We start from the raw sequence: 12,412 nt of genomic DNA, 5'->3' as shown, positions 1-12,412 counted from the left end.
AGTAATGCCATTGGATTGTTTCAAAGCTTATCGTTTGTTTTTTCTACTGTTACTAATGTGTATTTGTAACTTTTTAAAATAAACTACAATAAAAAGCGCTAATTCATTAAGATGATAAAGTCGTACGCATGAAATATCACGTTTTATTCTCTCACAGATTATTACAAAATTTTAATTTCAATGAAAACTAAACTTAAGTCGGTAAAATGTAATTTGTCTGGAGTTCTATCGATTTTAAGAAGAGTAACGTGTATTAAAACGAGTGTGTAATTCGTCAGATAAAATTCTTCTGAAAATTCATCCACGCCATTGAAGCGTGTCTTAATAAATCAAAATATAAATAAGGAAACACTGAACATTTCTAGTCATGTGCTAAAGTTGCTTAGTTTCTTACACAATCCTAGATCTGCTCAAAACTTATAATAAAAAAAACATTCTCAAGCTTGTAAGTTTACGATACCTCCAAGCTTAAATTGATTGTGTGTTAAAAGGAGTTATTACCCTTCAGAATGTTTTAGACCTGCTCAAAACTTATAAAAAAAAAACATTCTCCGGCTTGTAATTTTACGATACCTCCAAGCCTAAATGAATTTTGTTAAAAGGGGTTTTGTTGGTGTGACTGCAAAGCTAGTTTTACATTGAAGATGGTGATAGATGGGTCAAGTTTGAATAAAAAAAACAACAAACAAATCATTTCTGGTTGCTAATCACCTTTGTGCGATCTATATCACAAAACCTACCTAGTAGATACATAATTAAAGACAAGGTATGCCGAGTCTCGAAGAGGTAACTAGTTTAATAGAAGGTTTTGGGGACTTTACATTGAGGACGCTGTGATTTAGTGATGGCATGTAATCTATTTTTTAAATCTTATTATAAACACCCGTTATATTCGACCTCGCGCTCTTCCATCGGTTTCACGAAAGGTCGTCAGTTTGTGTGGTTTCCAGTTGGCGAGTCAATAAGTGAATGATGATCGTGGCTGGAACTATAGTAACCATGCACGCTGAAGAAATTACTTCGGCGAAAACGTGATCAAGTCTCCAGATAAAAATCAGACAAGTCACTGAAGACAGTTTCTAATTACAGACTCAAAACGTGAAACCCTGGGAAAATATGAAGCATTTCATTTGGCTCTGTTGTTACTCTGTCTGTTTTTAATGAATTGTTTTAACATTGTGTAGCAATACAAAACTCAGCACATTAACAAGAAACACTCCTAGGATGTGTTTTAAAAGTTTCACGTATTTGTCAACACACACACACATATATATATATATGTGCTCGGCGTTGCCTAGTGGTTAGCATGCTGAACTGTGAATCTGAGGTTCCATGTTTCGTGTCTCGTTGTGGTAACAACGCGCTTCGCACTTTGGAGCGGTGTGTACTTTTAAGAATGACAGTCAAATCTCATTATACAGTCAGACAATTGTAACCACAGAACTGGCGGTGTGTGCTGTTGATTAACTGCTTACACTAGTCTTAGTTGAAAATTAGGAACGGCAAGCGCTGATAGCCATCTTGTAGTTTTGCACGATTATATAGGTCTAAGTGCTGACCTGTCAAACATTTGCAATGGTAAAACATTCAGAAGGTTATTTGCAGTCATTTGTTTTTTAAATTTTAAAACAATAATTACAAATACATTATCCTAAGCCGACTTTTATATTATTCTTGTCATTCACATCTTACATCACCTTTTAACAAATGTGATAAAATGGTCTAAAACAGAAGCGGAAATCAGAAACTCCACGTGGGAGGGTTTGTTGTTCTTACAGTCTGTCTGTTACTTCCCTGTTTTTATACGTCGCGAAATAAGGTTTAGCAGTTGGATTCATGCATGACAACACACACAATTGTATCTCATGCTTTGACGAGTTCAACCGGAACGAGCTTTTCTGTGAAGGAATCACATTCTTTATCTTATGAAAATGCATTTTCTTTTGCTGTCAACTCAACCACGACAAGCAAGAGAACAACCAAGGTTTTCGCCACTAAAAAAAAAGCAGTACTTTGGCGATGAACCATTTATGTGACTATTCGTTTTTGGTCGCCCCCGCATTGGTATTGTGCATAAACTATATTGCTTAGCTATTTTCCATTAAATACCAGCAAAAAAATTTCTTTACCTTGTTACTTTTCACACAAGTAATTACATATTTTAGTTGGGCAATCGTATAGTAATAAACCCTAGATCGTGAAAGCTTTGGGGGGTGTAACTACATTTTAAAACCAAAAATGTTAGGCAGACGGAATTTAGCCCCGAAGAGAAAAGAACACCGGATATACTGCTATTAAAAACAAGTACAAAAAAGTAGTCTGATTTAGGAACAACGAAGAAAACGGTAGTTATATTGATGGTTGTGGTTACTGCTTGATAGATATCGTATAATAAACCGCACACACAAATTTACTTTACTGTAAACGAACTCATATGCACAACACAGAGATCAACCTAACGTGTGAGAATTAATTTTCTATACTATTAGGCGCAACATAGTTCCTATAGAAGTAGGTTGCTACATGAAAATATAGTTTTCTCTGCAACATAGTTCCTATAGAAGTAGGTTGCTACATGAAAATAGTTTTCTGTGCAACATAGTTCCTATAGAAATAGGTTTCTACACGAAAATATAGTTTTCTGTGCAACATAGTTCCTATAGAAGTAGGTTTCTACACGAAAATAGTTTTCTGTGCAACATAGTTCCTATAGAAGTAGGTCTCTACATGAAAATGTAGTTTTGTGTGCAACATAGTTCCTATAGAAGTAGGTTTCTACACGAAAATATAGTTTTCTGTGCAACATAGTTCCTATAGAAGTAGGTTTCTACACGAAAATATAGTTTTCTGTGCAACATAGTTCCCATAGAAGTAGGTCTCTACATGAAAATATAATTCTGTGTTTGCTTAACCAAAAGTTGGTTATTTCCATCTCTTAGAAGATATTCAGCATAAATATATGTAGTTAATGATCCTTGTCACCGAGACAGGAAAGTGTTCACACAAAACATAGGCAAGTTTGTGGCAGAAGTCATTAGATACCCGTAGACCATGGCTTATGTGGAACCCACTAGTTTTAGTTGGTTATTTATCTATTTTCTGCCTATAGCTACACGCCAGAAGAAAAAAACGTCCAACAAAAACAAAACGACGAGAGAAAGACACTGTCATACACTATGTAGATGGTGATTTTTCATGTGTGGAATTCACTAATTTTTACTGAAGACTGTTCTATATTCTGCCTATAGTTACACGTCAAAACAAGAACAAAACGACGAAGGAAAGACACTGTCATACATGACGTAAGCACAAAGGCAGTATAACAATGCAGATTTTCAAGTAGTGAATATTTTGGTATCGATCTAGATAATGAAGAGTGTAATTTCAATAATATAAACTTTAATGACGAAAAAAAATTCTATAGACATGAAATAGTAAAGAATAGACACTTTGGATGTTAAAATTATATATCTTGACAAGCGCGTAGGTCTGTTGACATCTCAACTTCAGAAGAGGTATAAAAATACTCCTAACATTATTCTGCTAATGTGAAGTATAAGTGTTCTATAAATCCCATGTATTAATAGGTTGTGCACGCGTACTCTACGTACGTTAGTGCCTTGTCTCTAAAATTTATAATGGATAATAGTGCTAAAGTTTAAATGTAAAATACTTTATGAAACCAAAATATAGAGTTTGAGGAAGATTAATAAGTTCGATACTTCACCACTTTCAATAACTTCTTTCAAAATCCTGTTCTGATATCTTATCCCTGGGTACTAGATGCACACATATATGTATATCTTCTTCTTCTCCGCATAATCTTGTCATGAGGTCGGGGCGTCTCGTGATCCTTCATCATTTAAATCTATCGTTCATCATACTAAGTCTACTTGACCACTGACCTCTTTAATACAATCCTCCAATCTCTTCCTCGGTCTCTCTATCCGCTACGTTCTTATCACTTTCTTTGCTATCCACTTTTCAAAACTGTTCTCACCCATCCTTTGCACACTTCCATACCATCTCAATCTTAAATGCTGCATATATATATATAGTTGTATTGTACAACGATTGAACGAATACGTCATCAGTCTTCAAATAAGTAATTATAAAAGCATTAATAATAGTAATTTTTCTACGTGATATTCTGTTCTGACGCTCACGGATGGAATAGAGACTTTAATAATAGTGATTTTGAGTCAACCTCAAAAATTCAAGAACATTTTTGAAGTAACTTTAGTGGAAGATAGGTGTGATAAAATAGTAAAATCAAAATACCAAATAAAGATGGTTGACAATTTTTAGATAAAGTAGTTGTTAAGTTCAGGATCTACTAGTGTAAAACTGAGAAGCTAATGTTTCAGAGAAACAAAAAAAGCAAATTGAATGTATTAAATAGAACAATATAATAAAATATTATGAAGATTTTGCAAAAACTGGTATTTTGATCTGTCACATCGATATTACGCCATCTTGAGGGACTTTTCACAGATTCATTCATTGAAAACACACTAAGAAATACATTTCATTTTAACAACCGTTTTGTTGACTTTGTACTTAAGGCATATTTAACACATAATGTTCCACAAGTCTCTATGTCAAAAACCTGCATCATTCAGAGAGTTCAAGATTCTCCAAACATTAGTTCCACTTGGACGACATGAGTCCGAGGGATACAGAATCGAAAAGGAGTGACTGACTACACTCATTCTTCTACACTTATTTACCGGCACGGTATCATCTTTCCGCGGAACTTCAAGGTTCGATGGTGTGGTATGCTGCCGGAGGGTTTTTGTGAATGAACACTCTTCTGGTCAGCAAGCTGAATGAAGTCAGCAGTCAGTGTTGAATAGCTTAGGTTTATGTTGCTAGGCCGAAAAAGTTCAAACGGTAAGAAGAGCTTACACTCGGGAGTAGAACCCCTCCCTCTTCACTGATGAACTCTCCCATTCCCTTTATGTTTTCCGACATAATCCGTATCCGTCAAGAGGCTGTGATTTGTTTTGAACAAGCCTTCTTTCACACCTTGTTGCTTTCCCCTTCTTGAAATTTCAAGACATTCCCAGAATCTATAACCTCGTTCCATAAACACGTGTAAATCCACATTTTACAACGAAAGGAAATGACAATTTTTCCGTTTCCTACCCTTTAACGATTGGTATTTTAGTAATATAACGTAGAGCCTTTAGGAATATCCGTCCACCCACCGGTTATGTAGTAAACACCTGTTGTGCAAAATTAAAAACTACCATTATTCTATTCCCCTCCATTTGTTATTAAGTTCTGTGAGACGTACGATCGTTCTCTTTATTTTCCCCCATGTGATTGACATGCTAAGTGAAATCTTTACCCTTGAACGAATCGTTGTGTATCGAAGCAATGTCAGCATGTCGTATAAACAGTACATAAAGATATTCCATAATAGATTCCATATTCTTTAAAAACAAAGTTTCGGTGTAGCTGAAGTACCAAAGACCTTTGTTATTGGGAAGTTCATAATAATCACAAGTATAAAATACACTTATTTTATGTGTACTCTAGGACTTATTTTTAGTCTGATTACTGTAGTATAGATGAAAATATGTACATTTGGTTTCTTTTTTTCACAACGTTTCACCAGGTTTACCTGGCATCATCAGGTAAATCTGGTGAACGGTTCTCCACAAAATAAACAAAAAGTTTTATTATGTACAACCGATAAAAACTTGTGTGAATTATAAACGAAGAAAACTTAGTTCTATCAATAATACAATTAAGTAACGTAAATAGTTATTAGTGTAGAAAACAAAAATAGGTTGTAATAAAACCAGAACCAAAGATATTCCAAACTCCTACATTGTAAAGTGCATTTTTCTACAAAGGGAGGTGTTTTTTTGTTGTCTTATTCTATTTAATATTGTATATAATATTTTGTTAGAAATTATTAGTGTAGTTATGTAACAATACACTTTAAAACGCGTTTACCAGCGATGTATTTGTGAAAATTAGCCAAAATATGTCAAAAACAAAAAAGAGAAATAACATTGGAAGGCTTACATCCAGTTAGTTGAAAATTTTGATAACTGAAAATGATCAGGACAGTTGAAGAGAATCATCTGACATTGACTGTCTCATATAGTATGTAGTACATGTTCGCTTATTTAGCCAAGGTCACGTACTGAGTGCCCAAATATATGTCGTCACTGCTAAGTAACAGACTTGGTTGGAATACATTGACCCTCTCCTTCATTAAAAAACAAAACACAGGCTGGTCGTCTGTTACATTTCCCTGGAGTCACAAGTAAGTGGCCCCCTGCCGTCTAACAGGAGAACTGGAATGTGGGTGGAATTACAGCTTCAGTTTGGTTAGCACTTACTCATATGAACTGTCACCCGTCATTTTTTTTTTTTTTTTTGGTATGATGAAGCAACACTGCTGAGGATCATTGTACAGTTACTCATGCGGTATGTTTCATATCAAGACTGTATAAAACGGAAGCTCGTTAGTCGTTGTTAATATATCTTTGCTGTCTGGATTTACTTCTACAGCATGTGTATTATAAATATTTATATTTGATATACTAGCTACAATCTGATTATGTAGCTAATAGCTTATTTCAGAGGTTATGATTTAGGTGCATATATATATTGATTGTAACTTGATACAACTTAGAAAAAACATTTTTTATGAAGTGAAGAAAAAATATTGAAGTTAGTAACGTGATACAACTTGAAAAACAATTTCTTTATGAAATGAAAAAATATGAAGTTATACGTTTATGAAATGGTTCTTTCTCAAAATATTGAAACTTTTACTGTCAGGAGGTTATAGACACACCTTGAATATATCCTGGTCAGTTACAGTTCTGTGTAAAACAAATAAATTAAGTAGATTAAATCAACTCGCAATTCGAGGGTTCGAATCCCGTCCATGAAGTCTCTCGCTCTATCAGCCGAGGGGGAGTTGTAATGTGACTTTTCGTTGGCGGTAGGTGGTGTTGACTAGCTGCCTTCTCTCCTTCAAAACTAGAGACGGCTGTCATAGATAACCTTCGACTAACTTTGCTCGAATTTCAAAAAACAAACAAGCAGTGAATTTCGTAACTTATTATTTAAACGTACATTAACCAAGAATTTACAATCACTTGTTTATCATTGATTAAGTAATGTGTTTATTCCATGACTTTTGTTACAATTTATTACTTGGAAATGTAACTGTAGTGTATTATATGTTTTTTTTTCAGCATGCCATGTTTGTCGTATTATGTGGAAGTAATTAATTAATTTATGGACGCTGTTGGTATGAACTGTATATCAATACGTAACTTAACGAAATTAAAACCCAACTGCCTTCAGAATATATCCCCTTCGATTTTCAGGTGCAAATTTGTAAGGAAGGTAACGTTTTTCACGTAAGCCTAACATTTTAAGGGTACTTCGGTTGTCTTGATAACGGCATGTCAGGTTGAAAGACGTACCTGGTGTACGAGTTATATTAGACTAGAAAAAAGAAATGCCGTATGTGGGCTGAGGCCGACCATTTTCCCAGGCCCTCACGCGTAGCCCCTGCGGGACCTTGGGGTGGTCGAGAAAGGTCACCCTGGCAGTTTATCGACAGGCTTGCAGCTTGTGAAACGTTATCACATTAATGTGATGTCACTCGAAAAGGCACGTGCACTTACTGGACAGTTTTTATACGCACTGGGCTATAGTTAAAAAAATAATTGTTGCTTCGTGATGTCCAATAGTACTATAGTCTCGTGTACATCTATTGTTTAGAAAGAACTGATAACAGTTCTCTAGGTTATATTATGCTCTCACAATACCACTCTGTTCTCCATTTCTCAGGTGTTTATAACAAGTTATTTTTTTTATTTCAAAGCACTGCAAACTTAGAGGAAACTTTTTCTTTCACACTTACTTGCTAGAGTTATACTCACTATAATGGAAGTGGGTACTCGTATTCAAGTCCGGTTTCTTTAGCCATTTGTGACTATGCTGCATATGTCTGCTTCGCGTTTTCTTGTTATGCTACTGTTGTATATGTTTATCGCTCACGATATTTTTTTGATTTGTTGATTTATTGTACATCTTGTAAACAATTTCCATATGTTTTTTGTTCTGTGCTTCTTGCATGCTTGTGGTTTAACATGAATTTTGTTAATACTTTATTCCCTCTTCCACGCATTGTTTACGACAGATATTTCTATATTGAAACCTTGTATGTGTCTTGTGCTCCCTGCGCTTTTGCGATTTAGTGTAAATCTTGTACAGACCCCTCTTTTCCTTGTGTACTAATGACGTAACATTGCTTGCTTGTAAGTTATGAGGGGGAGGAGTACTTCTATTTTTGTTTTTACTTAATTAAATATCTTTCCCCATATAAAACTAGAATGATTTTGCACTTCGAATGACGTTATTCAAAAGTTCGAAGAAACTACTCGGAAGCAACATAAAACAAAAAAGTCCCTGCTTGAATTAAATTTAACGAGTTAATTAATGGTTCTGTTAATATTTTAGAAGCTTTTAAACTGCTTTGTCAAACCTGTCACTTACTCGATTTGTTAACAAAATATTTTCGGATGTAAATACACGTGTCAATACAAAAATTTATTTTAAATTTGTGGAAACTAATGTGTATTATTGAATAGATACTGAAATTTTTAACAAGAAAAAGTTCTACAGAGCTGTTGAAAGGGTCAAAATGCAAATATTAATTCACTGACGCTCAGTATTTGTTAATTCGTGTAACTGATTCCTTCTGGAATAATTAACCTTTATGCATAAAGCGCCATCTTGTGAATTATATGAAAAACTAAAATTTAAAGTAATGAAATTTTTAATAACCATTACCATTCAGTGTCTTCTTTCAATGTTTCCTCCAACCGTATTTAAATTAAGTCAAATTCATGAGTTTGCACTATGTCCACAATGGGGAATTGAACCCAGGATTTTAGCGTTGCAAGTCCATAAATTTACTGCTGACCCACTGGGAAACCTTTTAACTTAGAACACAAGAAAAGTAAAGGTGGCAGAAGGCCATTCAACTTATCAATGCTACTCTTAAGCAGGGTCTAAATAGACGCCCAGCGGTCCGGAACAGCATTTCGCCTCTTGGGGTTTTAAGCCATTAGCGTTCTTGGTCGTCTGATCAAAGTTGATCACAAAATACCAATTTAACCACTACTCTTAAGCCAAACAAAGACAGTATTTATTTTTAATGTAACTTAAGTATAGCCATTTACATTCATATACATATCCAACGAAATTTCAAGAAATTCAATATAATTGTTCATACCATATCATAAAACATCTCAAACCATTTCACAAATTTATAATTCTACCCGAAATATTTTTTTTTAAAGTTTTAATAAATTTCCATATTCAAGTTTCCATTTGCATAATCTATTGGAAGACTCCAAATCTCTTACAGTTTTGAATACTCAAATCAAATTCCCCCTAACTTTAAGCCTCTTTTTTTTTTTTACAGTTTAAAAGACTTAATCCAGGTATAATTCTAGTAGCTCATATCTGCACTATTTCCAACATATTGTTGTCCTTCCTGTAACGATTGTCTACAGGTGAGACAGCGGTAAGTTTACAGACTTACAACGCTAAAATCCGGAGTTCGATTGCCCTCGGTGGACACAGAAGATAACCCAATGGGGCTTTGCTCTAAAACAAATAAACTGGTATTGAATTTGTTTGTTGGTTGTTAAGCTCATAGGTACACAATAGGCTATGCGTACTCTGCCCACTGCGGGTATCAAAACCCGATTTTTAGCGTTATAAGATGATAGACTTGCCATTGGGGGTGGGGGACTCCTTTAACGAAAGGACCATATCCTACTCAATTCGAATCCTCATTAAAGTTGTATCCAAGAGTATAGTAAAACTTGTTTTAAAAGTAACGTTGCTATAACTGAAGCAAGAACTCTATTCGCTTTTTTCACCACAGTCAAATATTCAACAGAGGACTGCAAGATATTATCAACAATCACATCAAAATCCCTTTTTTCTTTTGTTCGAGACAACAAAGCTTCTCTCACATAACAAGTCAGTCCTTCCCATATTTCCACACCTTTAAATACCTAATTTTACACTTATCAATATTAAAACTCACTATCTACATTCTAGATCAATCAACAAAACATCCAAGTCGTTTAGGATAAGGTTATTCTCTAAGAAATCACTCAAGTGTTAACGTAAATAATGAAGAAAAAAATATTCCAAAACACTTCAAAATTATCCTTGACCAACCCAGTAGTCATATTCTCTTCACTTCGAAAATATCCTTGACGAACCCAGTAGTCACATTCTCTTCACTTCAAAAATATCCTTGACCAACCCAGTAGTCATATTCTCTTCACTTCAAAAATACCCTTGACCAACCCAGTAGTCACATTCTCTTCACTTCAAAAATATCCTTGACCAACCCAGTTGTCACATTCTCTTCACTTCAAAAATATCCTTGACGAACCCAGTAGTCACATTCTCTTCATTTCAGAAATATCCTTGACGAACCCAGTAGTCATATTCTTTCAGTCGGAAGAATGACCATTTATCATCACTCTGTTTTCTACCCCTGAGAGTCCCCCCCCCCCCAGTGGCACAGCAGTATGTCTGCGGGCATACAACGCTAGAAACCTGTAGTGGGCAGAGCGCATATAGCCATCCCATTGTGTAGCTTTGTGCTTAATTACAAACAATCTACTCCTTAGCCAGTTTTCTACTTGCTTCTTTGCCCAGTCCTCATATGCATCCAGCTTTCCAATAAATATCTTGTTAGGCACACTATAAAAGCTTTCCTGAAAGCCAAATTATACAGCACACACCGAAATGTTCTCATCCAAAGACAGGAGGAGGACCTATTGCCAAATTATACAGCACACGCCGAAATGTTCTCATCCAAAGACAGGTGGAGGACCTATGAAAAGAAACTGCAGCAAATTGATAAGATAATCCTTTTCTAAAACCCTGCTTGGAATCATTTATTAAATGTCAGCTTTCCAAAGACTTTTCTAAATGGCTTTTGACAACAGAATCCATCTCCCTGTTAACAACAGAAATCATACTCATAATAGGTCTACAGTTTTCGGGATCTTCCCTAAAATAATAAACTGGTACTTTTTTAGATAGATTGACAAAGGTATATCTTACCGTACAATAACAAGTTTTAATATTCAGCACATAGTTAGTTCAAATGTTTTTATTCATCATTTGTACATTTAACTGCAATTATTTATTTTTTATGTTCCATTTAGGTTTTCTGAATAACTGTTTAATGTATTTCTAATAGATAGAAGTTCGTTAATACATATTATGGAATTTCATGTAGTGGTCAGTCTATACAGGACCAACAATTTGAGTAAGTAGGGTAAGATAAAAGATTAACTTAGCTATCAGTTAAACTTTTTATTTTCTATGAGTTGCTTAACTTAGCTATTAGTTAAACTTTTTATTTTCTCCGAGTTGGTTAACTTAGCTATTAGTTAAACTTTTTATTTTCTCGGAGTTGGTTAACTTAGCTATTAGTTAAAATTTTTTATTTTCTCCGAGTTGCTTAACTTAGCTATTAGTTAAAATTTTTATTTTCTCCGAGTTGCTTAACTTAGCTATTAGTTAAAATTTTTATTTTCTCTGATTTTATTCATGTGTACATTGTTATCCAGCAAACGGCAATTGTCAATCAACACTAAGGTTGTGCATGTAAATATTTTCATTGAGCAAATAGTGACAATTATTCACTAAGATTGTGCTTGTAAACATTGTTATCCAGCAAACAATAACAATCAATCAATCAACACTGAGGTTGTGCATGTAAACATTGTTATCCAGCAAACAGTAACAATCAACATAGTAATACAAATGCCATAAAAAGACGAACAATTAAAGTAAACTGTAAGACAATGTGAATTTTAACCAGCTACCTTGATTATGGACCTTTTACTTAATAATTCGTACCAGTTGACATTGCTGCGTTGTGGAAATAACTTGAACTGGAGTATATCATTTTAGCCATTTACGTTTTACAGATTTACATGCATACATGTTTGTATAGTAAATTCACGGAAAGCTTAACAAAGTTTATCTGTGCTAGCAGGCCCTGATTTTAAACTGATAGACGAGAAAAGGGGCAGCTAGTCAACAGTAGCCACCGCCAACTCTTGGATTACTTTAATCAAATAGTGAGATTTAACAGTTTTTGCGACAACAGAACTCGAACCATGAACCTTCAAATTCATAGTCCGTTACGCTAACCTCTAAGCCACAAGCAATCTAGATAGGAGCTTCTTTATATGATTGTTATATACATAACTTTATGTAGACATAGACTGGCTTGAAATATCAGAATTTTGGTATTATTGGTAGACTTCAAATAAGACTCAAAACTCGAGCGCCAACGAATAGATGACTATTATTCTTCTTC

The 12,412-nt window shown here is 34.6% G+C and overlaps 1 protein-coding gene across 1 annotated transcript in view; it reads left to right on the top strand.

Moving 5' to 3' along the window:
• LOC106469998 (G1/S-specific cyclin-D2-like) overlaps window positions 1-12,412 on the top strand; it is a 34,850-nt gene that overhangs the window by 13,794 nt on the left and 8,644 nt on the right. The gene's annotated exons all lie outside the window — the stretch shown is intronic.

The sequence above is a fragment of the Limulus polyphemus genome, unplaced genomic scaffold, assembly GCF_000517525.1.
Source record: "Limulus polyphemus unplaced genomic scaffold, Limulus_polyphemus-2.1.2 Scaffold100, whole genome shotgun sequence".
Classification (NCBI taxonomy): Eukaryota; Metazoa; Arthropoda; class Merostomata; order Xiphosura; family Limulidae; genus Limulus; species Limulus polyphemus.
This window is presented reverse-complemented; position numbering and strand designations above follow the sequence as displayed.